Below are 12,114 nucleotides of genomic sequence, written 5' to 3'. Positions count from 1 at the left end.
TCAATTTTCTAATGGACTCCAAACTAGACCTTGAACTCCAAATCACTATTCTAAGCCATTCTGTTGGTTTTAAAATTTTCAAATTCCTCTTAGAATTTCTATTTGAACTAGTTCAAGGCTCGATTTAACTTAGTTGTACCACTCGATACAATACCGTCTTTTAATCGAGCTTGACAGGGTCTCACAGTCATGGCCGACACCACACTACTCGAGGCCATGCTTCGATCTTCCTAAATATAGAACGACATCTCGCTGAGGTACTCAAACTTTACTTTCTTGTGGTGACAATCCAAGATAGTATAGTTGGGTGTCATGACCCAAACTCGGGGGTCTGTGACTGGTGCACAAGTCTGGCAAGTCAAACCCAAGCAAACCTCAAAATTGCCAAACATATTCACATTGCCAAAGGATTTTTAATCTCATACATTCATATAATATTTAAATTTAAATACATAAATATTTCCTTGGCACATAGTTCATACACAATATTTAATACATTTCTCACAAGGCCATACATTGGTCATCATAGCGGGTTTGTATCATACAACCCTTATATACATATAAATGGCATCATCGTGCCTAAACAGACCTAAATATACATGGTTGGGAAACTAGTACCACCAGCGAAAGCTAACATAGTTCGAATTCAACGGAGTGACCAATGGGATGGAAACCTATTGGATGCCAAATGTGTGCTCGTCCAACGAAATGACACTAGCCACACAATCCCGTAGCTTTACTTATCTGCACATAGTAAAACAATGGGGTGAGTTATTTAATACTCAGTGAGGGGGGATGCTAACATAGCATAATAACTCACACACACATATTGGCATATTTAGCCGTTTGTCAAATATAAGCAAACATCTCCAAAAGATGAAATTTTGAAGATCATCCTAATATCCCACATACACATCTCATCATATTATACCTTGCCAGATCACAATTCAATGGCATATCACATTTATAATTTTCTAAACTCTATGTCACCACATTAAAGCATATTAAATTAAGGCTTAACTTTAAAACCGTCATTAAATTAGGCTCCATAGGCTTACTCTAGTAGTCGAGCATAATCACAATATTCAATATTTATAATTCGCTTACCTCAAAGCGTTCCATCAAATATCAACCATAATTCAATCATACGTCTCCCATTTTGGGGGCACATCAATTATTCTTAGGGAGTCTCTAAATTTATACATATGTTATTAGGCTTATCCTCAAAGCTATATCCATATAAACATACATAGGCACACATTAGTTGCTGAGATATCATAATCGTTCAAATCATTTCATCTGAGCCTATCTGAGGCTATGTCACATCATTCACAAATTATATCATAATTTTTGAGTGGTTTTCCTTGGACATAGTAAAATAATTCATGATGGCCAATCGACTGAGTCAAATCACATTCAGGGCAAAGTCATTGGTAGAGAAACAAATCATTCACGTGCCAAAGCAATGGGCGAAGAGTTAGATCATGCATGTGCCAAAGCAATGGGTGGAGAGTTAGATCATGTGCATGTCAAAGCAACAAGTGGAGAATCAAATCATTGTCCAAAGTAATCCCCAACGGATGGCATAACCCGAAGTATTCTCAAACAAGTAACATCATACACATAATCATCATTCAGAGTAATCTCCCAATGAATGGCATGACCTAGAGTAATCTCAAAGGGTGGCATCAAAGCATTGCAGGCGAAAATCACAAGCGAAACTAACACTACTGTCCCTACTTACACCATCCTTGCAAGCACACACTTAGTCCCAAGGGTTGGACTCAACTCATCCTCAAATCAAATCAATGTCTGAAATTCATCCCTCGGAAAGAACACATATCCATAAATCAGGCCATCTTGCTTGTGACATTCCATTTGTCCACATCAAACCATATTCCAAATGAACTAGCTTCAGTCATCTCTAAGCTTGGTATAATCCTAAGTGCCTTTAAATCTTTAAGGCATCATCAGACAGAATATAATTAATTTATAGGCCTTCATGCCTTTAACCCTATATGGGCATTCATCATATTCAATCCAATCGATCATGGCTTAATAACCTTATCCATAGCCTCAAATCAACCACAATTACATCTGCATTCATGCATATATCATGTCCATAAGCAAACATGGCCCTTTGGCTTCACTAGTATAACATTACCTTAATCACTATGCCATTAACCTAAGTACATATCATGCCCATGTACCTCATTGGGCAATCCATTCACCATAATTTGGCATGATCCTTAATCCATAATTCATATCGCACCATGGGTAGGTTTCTTGCTCTAGGGCATGCATACCATGGGATTCTAACACAATGCCACCATGTGGCTCACCATAAATCACACAAACATAAGTTTCCTATCTCAAATAACTAATTAGCCTAAGCATCCTTATCTAGGCATACAATCATATTTGTTCTCTACCTTAGGCACATACCTCTAGGAAAACATATGTACAAACACACACACATATATATATGTACATATATCATCATTCAACCTAGGTATAAACATCTAGGCATACACAACACTTAGTACCATTGTAGTGCATGTTATTATGTGTGATATATCACATGCATTTAATTAAATCCCCTCATAGTGACAAATTAGAGGTGCTCCATAGCCAAGCTTCGATCTTTAGCCTCCCAATTGTTTAGAGGTGCTCCACAGCCAAGCTTCAATCTTTAGCCTCCTAATCTTCTTTCAGCTCACAAATGCATCCAAATTGTTTAATCTTCCTTTAAACACATCAAAACATCACAAAACTAATTAAATCCTAACTTTCAAAAAATGCCAACTTTTCTAAAATTAACTAAATCCTTAGCAATCCAAAATATAAGCTCAAATCCTTGAATAATGAGTTGAAAAAATACCTTAGAGGTTGGATTGCACGATTCTTAGCTCCAAATTCACTCCAAATAGCTCTAAAAATTCATTTGTGGTTTAGGGTTTCAAATGGGTAGAAAGAGGAAATGAAAACCAAGCAAATTAAGGTTTTGGGAGTGAAAACCCTTACCTTTAACACTTAGAATCCAAGATTTGTTATTGGAGTTTGAAGGTTTTGAAGGGTATGAAATTTGAGAGAAAAGGGTGGAAAAACAAAGGAATAAGAGAGAAATGAAGGAATTTCGGGTTTTAGGGCTTTTAAGCACTTTTTAGGCTAATTGGGTAGCCTAGAATCAATTATGGATGGTCTATAGTCGATTATGGACTAGAAAGTTTTATGTTTAACTCATTTCCAATTCACAAGATTGACTATAGAGGGCCTATAGTCAATCTTAGACCAGAATGTCCACCTTTTACTCAATTTTCCTTAAAGGGATCTACTATGGAGGGCTTATAGTCGATCCTGGATCGAAAGGTTTTACATTTCTCCAATTTTTCCCTCCTAAGATTGACTATAAAGGGCTTATAGTCGATCTTGGACTAAAATGCATGAATCCCCTATTTTTTACTTCACAAGATCGACCCTCTACACACTAAGGTCAACTTCTTAGGTCTAGATTTGTAAAAATTGTTCCTTTTAAAGTCTAAACCCATTCTAAATCTCTTCCACAACCTTAAACTATTCATATATGACTCAAATCTTTTACTCAAATACTCAAACATAAGATCAAAACTCAAATCTAAGCATTAAACCTTTGGATTCCTCAAATGTGTTCATTAAATTTTTGCCTAAGTATCATAAGGCATGCTTTCTACACTTAACACATTCACATATCATCAAAGAAGTCTTTAAATGTACAAAAAATTTCAAGATTATTCTCTCTACATATAATAGTTCATATACATACTCCATAAGCATACAAATCGGGGTTCAAATTTACTCTTCAATAACTTAGCCTCTATCATGTATAGGCCATATCAAAATCAAGGGTGTTACATTCTTCCCTCCTTATAAAATTCGTCTTCGAATTTCATTCAATTAAAGCAATATCACACGTTTTAACATATTTGACTTCAAATTTATCTAGAAGCATCTCAATGCTAAGTACCCTAAAGCGTCTCCTCATCAAATAAAAGCTAATTCAAGAGCTATGTCATCACCCTCACTGTGAGACCTTGACCCTTATAGGCTAGTAACTAGGTGTAGACGTGATAACCAGAGCTAAGGGTAATTTCGTCATTTCTTTAGTGAGCCCCTAGAAGTATGCTTTCAAACATTTTTAAGGCTTAAGTAAGCCTAAGGCATAAATGAATGATGAAAATAAGGATTAAATGACGAAAGAAATAGAAATAATGATGATTTCCAAAGTAGGGGTAAAATGGTCATTTTTCATCTTGGGTCAAAATTTTTAAGTTTTCGTGAACTTGAGTATTTCTAGACTATTATGGACCTTGTCCCAGTATCAAAAGAGTAAAAAGATTGCACCAAGAATTGGTGGAGAACAAGCTAACTTGTTAAAGGCATTTTCGTAATTTAAGTGGAGTTGGATAAGCTTGAGCTATAAATATTATCTTTCAGCAGCTTCTTCTCACATTTCTAGTAGCTTCTTCTTCTTCTTCCTTTTTCCTTCTCACGTTTCTTCATCCTCCATGGGAGTTCTCTTCAAGCTTCCATAACTTTCTCAAGCTAGCTCCACTGTTCATGCTTTTGTGCACCCTTTCATAGAACCTTTGTGCTCTTTCACACTCTCACTTTAAAACCCTTGAAAATTCTTACTTCCATATTCTCTCTCACTAGCTAGATATTTTAGAGAGAGAAAGAGGGAGTTTCTATAATAGCTTGGAAATTATTGGAAAGAATTTCAAATTTACAAAGCTACCAAGGTGAGTAGTGACTTAAACTTTTTTTATTTTAGTTGTTGATAATGTCTAGTAATTTGATTTGTGAGTATTTTATTGTTGAGATTGTTTAATCATTTTTAGTGTTACTAGAGTAGTGCAACTAATAGCCATTTAATGATAGTTGGAGGCTAGTAAGAATGACTAGTAGAACTCAATTTAGAAAATGGCTTTGGAATAGTTTTAATGCTAAGTTGGGTTGATGGTGATGATGCTAATGTGATGATAGGTTCCAACGAAGCCCCACCACCCCATTTGGACCATTAGAAGAAGTTAGAGTTGAGTAAAGATTTAACGAATATCGGCGAGTGAACTTGCATTTCAAAATTTTTTTGGGAATGTGAATGTATTTGCACAAAACATTTGAATGATTTTATCTAACTTTTCCTTAAAAATCTATCTAGGGAACAAGCCTTTGGTGTATGTTTCTATCTTGTGAAAGTGTGCCATATAATGGTTCATGTGTTATCACAATATGTTGGTATGTATAATATGCATTCAATGTTTTTTTTTTATGTGATAATGATGACCCAGCTATGTGTATGTGGGAGTGCACATGAGCTGATGATGACACAGTTATGTGCGTGTGGGAGTGCATATGTGCTGATGATGACCCAACTATGTGTAGTGTGGAATGCACATGAACTGATGATGACCCAGCTATGTGCGAGTGGCGAGTGCACATGAGCTGATGATGGTGGGATGGTATACATGATGATGCGTATATACTCACCATTTTCAACTTCATATTTTCAGATCAAGAGACAGCCGGTAACTATGTCAAGGTATCCTTGTAGATTTGTATCCTTGGTAGGTATCTTGACATTCCATAGCCGCACCTACCCCTTGGTCACTCCGCTGGAAGCCTAGAGTCATTTTTGTTGTAAATACGTACATATGATGTAAAGTATTAAGATGTATGCCTTAGACCTTATATGTATATTTTGATTGGTAATGCCATGACGAGTTGGCAATCGTTATCAATATTTCGAATTGAAATTATGAAAAATGTGACTTTAGCAATTTTGATGGAATGATAAATAGATCATATATATAGGCTTGCTTGGGCTTAGTGGGCTACGTCCATTGGGCCCATGCATCGGTCATGGCCCAAAAATTGGGTCGTGACACTCACAACTTAAAATCATAACTAATTGGTTGAGCATGGTTCAAGCATCAGACATGTCTCACTTGCAATTACAGAGCATTAATTTCCTTATCGTTAAAATGTTACACATTAATTTACATTGACTACTAGTCTAGTCAAATTCTGACAAGTCCATGTAATAATCTCTTAACATGTTCTCAAGCACTCATATCATAAGCTCTTATAGACCATCCACTTATGGATGTTGAGCCACACTTAAGATCCCAATCAAACATTGAACGTGTTTTTTGAAGCCTTTCCCAAAACCAATTAATAATTAATGTCCCCTTTGAGTCTGTACATACACATGGGATACATCCAAGCAAAGTTTTAAATAATTCATTGGGATAGTCAACTAGCCCCTCAAATAATTCATATGCCTTGCTTACTAGCATGGGCCTTGGCTGTTTCTCCACCGTTTCCATTTTTTACGGTCTACTTCTACCCCACCTTCTGACATCACATACTTTTCAAAACCAATATTGTTTAATCAGAATTCATACTAGGGACTTGATATATTAGTGCTATTTAAGCACTTGAAGCGTAATTCTCACGCATTTCACATATCTTTTCAAACTCCTCGACACAGAACATTGGCCATAAAAACAACTACAAATTTGTCTAATTGTCCCTTCCATCACTTAAATCATAACACCAATGGTGGATCTTAATTCCATATTTGCCTTATCTTTATCAGGCACTCTTTACATGTGAGGGAAACACTTTTCACATTTTTCTTGTCCTTGTCTCCACAAGCATATCAAGACCAAAACATCACCAAGTCTACATTAGGGTAAGAAATCATTGCCTTTTTCCAACATTTGCATGTATTCTTATCCTCACAACAATTCCACGCATCGCGTGTCACATTAGTCATAACTCTCTTTGCTAGTATATACTTATATACTACCCAATAACTCATAAGCCACTCATGGTCATCCAAATTCGGCCTCTTAATGAGGCCCAATATAATCCCATCAGATATATCTCTCACGCTGGTAATTGGCCTCATTATCTAGGCTCACATATGATATTTAAATCAGAATCATTGATCAAAACAAGTCTCGGGAAGCTTATTCAAACAGAGTTGCCCATCAGACACATATAAAAGAGTAATCCTTCCTAGATCGTATCAAATATTTGTTTCATCAGAACAAATACGTTTAGTAATAAAATCACTTATGCCACATCAAATTCATTGCCTAGTGCCAAAGCCACTAACGGAATATCAAAGTCACAAGGTAGGATTTTTTGCTCCATGAAACTCACGTTTTACACGCCATCATCCTTCCCACAAAGCCAACACTTAATTTGCTAATGAGGTCTAAGCTTTAGGCATATAGTTGTGCTTATAGCCGTAAATACTAATAATCTATCCCGAGATAAACTCATTTAAACCAAAATCACCAACCTAGGGGATTTCTAAAAATATTTCAAATTTGAGCCATAACTTAAAATCATGGTCTCTTGATGTTCAGAATTACTTAGAATATGTCAATCATTGAAAATAATAAGCATAAATCAAATTTTTAATTAGGTCACTCAATCCGAGTGTATCTTTCCATCAAATCATCACATTGTGGCTCATATCCTTATTAAAATCCCTTATGAATTAATTCATTCAAATGACTTGTTCTTCCAACGCTCAAACTACTCATAGTAGCATCCATATCCTGTCATAATTCAGGGACTCAAAGTAATGCTTAATAGCAATTTGACTTGTTTATCCGAGTAGTCAATATCATCAAGTCTACCAAAGTGTCATAGCCTTTCATCTAAACTATACAGGACTTATTTATATGTATGTGCTTTTAGGCTTTTCATATTACACCTTACATACATGATAGGGCATTCTCAATCTTATAACCATGCTCTAAAGATAACCACCACTTAACAAATCCCTCTATGGACTATCTCTTTCCATATAATTCTCATGAATCCATAAATGATACAACTCCAGAGTGGTGCTTAAATATTTGGTAAGCTTCGAACAGTCGTGATCATGTATACCATAATTTACAAAACTTGCCTTCCTTTGCAAGTACATGCTTCACATATTTATAATATGCCAAACTCACTTTCAAGCATATTTTACTACAAAGCAATCTTGTACCACCACTGCAATATTCAATGCAAGCCTTATTAGGCAATGGTCTCAAAATATCTATCATCCACGAAACATTAAATGGTACTATTTTGTACTAGGATTCTAAGCCAACGATTATAGGTCATACTGAACATATTTTCAAACTAGTCTTCAAAACAATATGTATATATACACACCAAGTTCAGTTAAAAACTCTTAAATGGAACTATACCAAAATTAGAATTTTCAAATCATTTGCCTTTAAGCAATCACATTCACAATTAACCTTGTCAATTCATAGGCTTTTTGCCAAGCATGGCGAAACTTAAGCTCATCCTTAGAGCTAATTCTTTTATTAGCCTTATCAAGTTATGACCATATGTCATGTATGACAAACATTAGGGGTTTGTCCTTTGGCAAATTCGCGTACTTATAGCTTTAAATCATATCACATCAAATAAAATCTTGGGAATACTTAACCACCGGGCTAAAGCCAAAATCAACTTCAAGTGGGCTGCTATACCCATATTCAACACATATGTGCATATCAAATTCCTAGGGATTCCATATCAATTACATGTATACACAGCAGTCCCATATACCATCAAAGTGTCGAAACATTTACTAGTAGTTACTCAAACAAAGCAACGAGGTAGATTATCTAAAATCCTAAATATAGAACAACCAAGCATTAACACATTGCACTTGCCTCAATACATATCCAACCATTTGAATTAATGCTAGAGGCTTCAAACCATTATCTCAATGCGTCATCTAGTTCTAGTGGACCTAGCAGTCCCATCTTAATCATCACGACCAAATGTCATAGGAGCATATTCTCATTAATATCTCTTTAAGAGCATTTTGCCCTAAGGTGGCATCTCAAGGTGGCATATTCTTGTCAACATCTTAAAGTGGCATCCTCACCTAGATTAGAGCAACAATAGTCAAATTCAAACTCAGAATTCAAGGGTAAGTTGGCTTCCTAAGACTTAAAAGTTCACGTAGCCTCCTAGTCATAATTAGTGTTGCAGTCACAAACCATGAGCAAGACTCTACACTAATTCTAACACTTCGCTGACAAACTTAAGATGACTTAAGACACTTTAAACCTAAGTGCACTCTCTAATTTCCTAAGAAAAAAAAAGAAAAAGATGTAAATCAAGCTTAAACACTTTTTCAAGAGTAAGAATGAAGAACAAATGTTTTTGGTGAAGGTTCTTTGGCTTTTTACTTAAAATGGCTTTTTTGTGCTTTAAGCTTGTTTCTTTGATAGTTGAAGCTTTTTTTTATTCTTGGGGAGTCAATTTTTGCTGTTTAGGATAGATTTTAGCTGTAAGAAACAACTTTGATGTCATTCTAGCCATTATTTTATCTTTTAGTGTTTAAATGCAAATAATCAAACATAGTTCCACTAATTGGTTACGGGGCAAGCTCTAACCAATTACACTTTTTCTACCTTACACTGTCTTGCAGCTGTGTATACTGTGTTAATCGGTTAGAAAAGGCTCTAATCGATTAAAAACTTTCTGTTTTCAATCTTTTCAAGGCAGCATTCATCCTTTAATGGGTTAAGGCTTCATCTCTTTCAACCTTAACCAATTAAAATCAACTTTAATCAATTATAAAATCTTCAAATTTTGAATGTCTCCACTTTGGCTCCTTTCAACGGTCAACCTTCTTTCAAATTTGATTTTGGCGCTTAAAGTTATTAAGGCCTTGTGCTCTAACCGATTACCTAAATTCCTTAACCAATTAGAATGACTTTGTTTTCAATCTCTAGCACTTCCTTAATTAGTTAACCTTGGTGCTAACTGATTATGACTTTTTTGTCTTGCTTTGACCTGGTGCCCAGTTGTGCCTTAACTAGTTAAGGCTCTTTGTTAATTAGTTACTAATGTTCTATTTTCACTAATCACTTTCTTTCTTTTTTCTTTAACTGATTATCTCTTCTTTTAAATTTAGCAAACATCTTGACTTACCTTTGATTAACATATTTGTTAGGGGAATTAAACTATATTCTAGACACTTAAATAATAAAGTTATACATTAATGCATAAAGAATGTTTTGTTAACATCAAAAATATATGGAGTCAACATTCTCCCCCTTTTTTGATGATGACAAAACACTCCTAGATTAAGAGTGTAATGTCTTTAAATAATAAATTCTATGTGCAGATTTAAGGATTGTTCCCTCTTAGATATTTGTTCCCCCTTAATATGTGCATAGAAAAGAATATTTAAAATATTCTATGTGCATGAGCATTAAGAACATAAGAATATATATATATATATATATATATATATATATATATATATATATATAATCATCCAACATACACATAACTAGCAGTCCAAAATAAAAAACACAATACAAAACACAAACACATGAACACATAAAGATTGTTCACATCATAGAACATAGAAATTGTTTACCCTATCCTTCTATTTTCTCCTTTTTTTGTTATCAATCAAAAGAAGGGCCCAAGTTTGTAGTTCAACTAATTAGAGTTCAACATCTAAAGGAGCAACATAGAGGGAATGAAGGGATTTAACTTCGGATGAGGAAGAGGCTCCAAAAGATATAATTTTAAGGGATGCAGATTTAAGCTATCTTGACAAATTTCCTTCTTCTGAATACCTTGGTCTTTATGGCCATTATCTTTCTTCCTTTGCTAGAAGTTTTCTTAGCTACAGACCCAGTGATTGTTATTTTTCCCTTATCTTGATTTGTTTGGCTTGCAATTTTCTCTTTATTCTTTTGGGTTGATTGTGCTTCTTACTCCATCCTTTCTCTTGCTTTTTGTTGGTCAGCTTCAACTTCTTTGAGTAATTCAGCAATAAATTTTATCACCTCTATCTCTTCATATTTTGTAGGTGATTTGTCATCTCCTCTTATTGCTGTTAACTCTCTTCATTCGAATTTTCTTTTTTAGCTTATGTTACAACACTGTAGCGCTAGAAGACCAATGTCGCAGCACTACCTTTTCGGCTACCTTGAAGAAGTGGTGACTGTTTTAGCCTTGTGGCACTGATGAGCCAACACTGTAGTGCTAAACTTGCTATTTTCCTCTTCTTCTTTTCTACAATGATGCTTAACAACAAATTTCAACCTAATACTCAAATAATATTCACACTTACTAAAAGCATAAGATAATAAGACAACTATTTTTCTTCATTGGAAAAGTAAATCAAAGGAAATGGTGCAACATTTCATAGTCAACATTTTCAAAGAGAAAAAAACTTGCTAAACTTTAAAACTAAATAGCTTACTAACTTTAAAACTACTAACATGAAATGCAAAACTAAAAAGCAATGTTTAAAATTTTAAACTTCCCCTTTAAACTTAAGCTACCATTATCGTCAACGTCACTAAAAGTTAAAGAAAGAAAACTCCCCTAGTCTCATTCTTCCTCCTCATCATTATCCTTGTCAACATTGGGATCCTTTGACATTGATGGGAGTTGAAACAAAAATTTATTTTTGCAACACTACAATGTTAGACGATCAGCGCCATGGCACTACTTTTTCTATTGGCCTTGAAGAAGTGGTGACTGTTTTAGTGCCATGGCATTGATGAGCTAACGCTGTAACACTAAACTTGTTATTTTCCTCTTTTTCTTTTCTTTAATTCTCACCCCTTTGCTTCTTTCTTTAAACTAAATGGAGGTAGAATGATATCAAACTTGCAAGAAAAAAATTAAAACACAAATCAATTACTGAAATTTGAAAATTAACATCTAACAACAAAAATTTAAAATTTGAAAAAACATAAAAGAAATAAAAAAAGTTTGAAAACTTGGATTGCCTCCTAAGAAATGCTTTTTTATAGTCACTAGCTCAACTAATTCACCCCATTCAGCATTTCTTTATCTATAACATACAACTTGAGGCTTATTCCATTGACCATAACCGCTTTAGTGGCCTCATTCTTTCTTTATTATCCCACATGAATAAATCTTGATCATTTTAAAAAAACCCAACCATCTTGCTTTACGTTTCCATGGAAAAAGTTTGAAGTTAGAATTATTGAATGAAACTTGCTGTCCAACATGAAAATCAAGACAATTGAAAAGTGGTGGATGATG

This window comes from Theobroma cacao, chromosome 8, assembly GCF_053813885.1.
Source record: "Theobroma cacao isolate CCN51 chromosome 8, ASM5381388v1, whole genome shotgun sequence".
Classification (NCBI taxonomy): domain Eukaryota; kingdom Viridiplantae; phylum Streptophyta; class Magnoliopsida; order Malvales; family Malvaceae; genus Theobroma; species Theobroma cacao.
The sequence above is the reverse complement of the archived record's forward strand: the minus strand, read 5'-3'. Positions refer to the sequence as shown.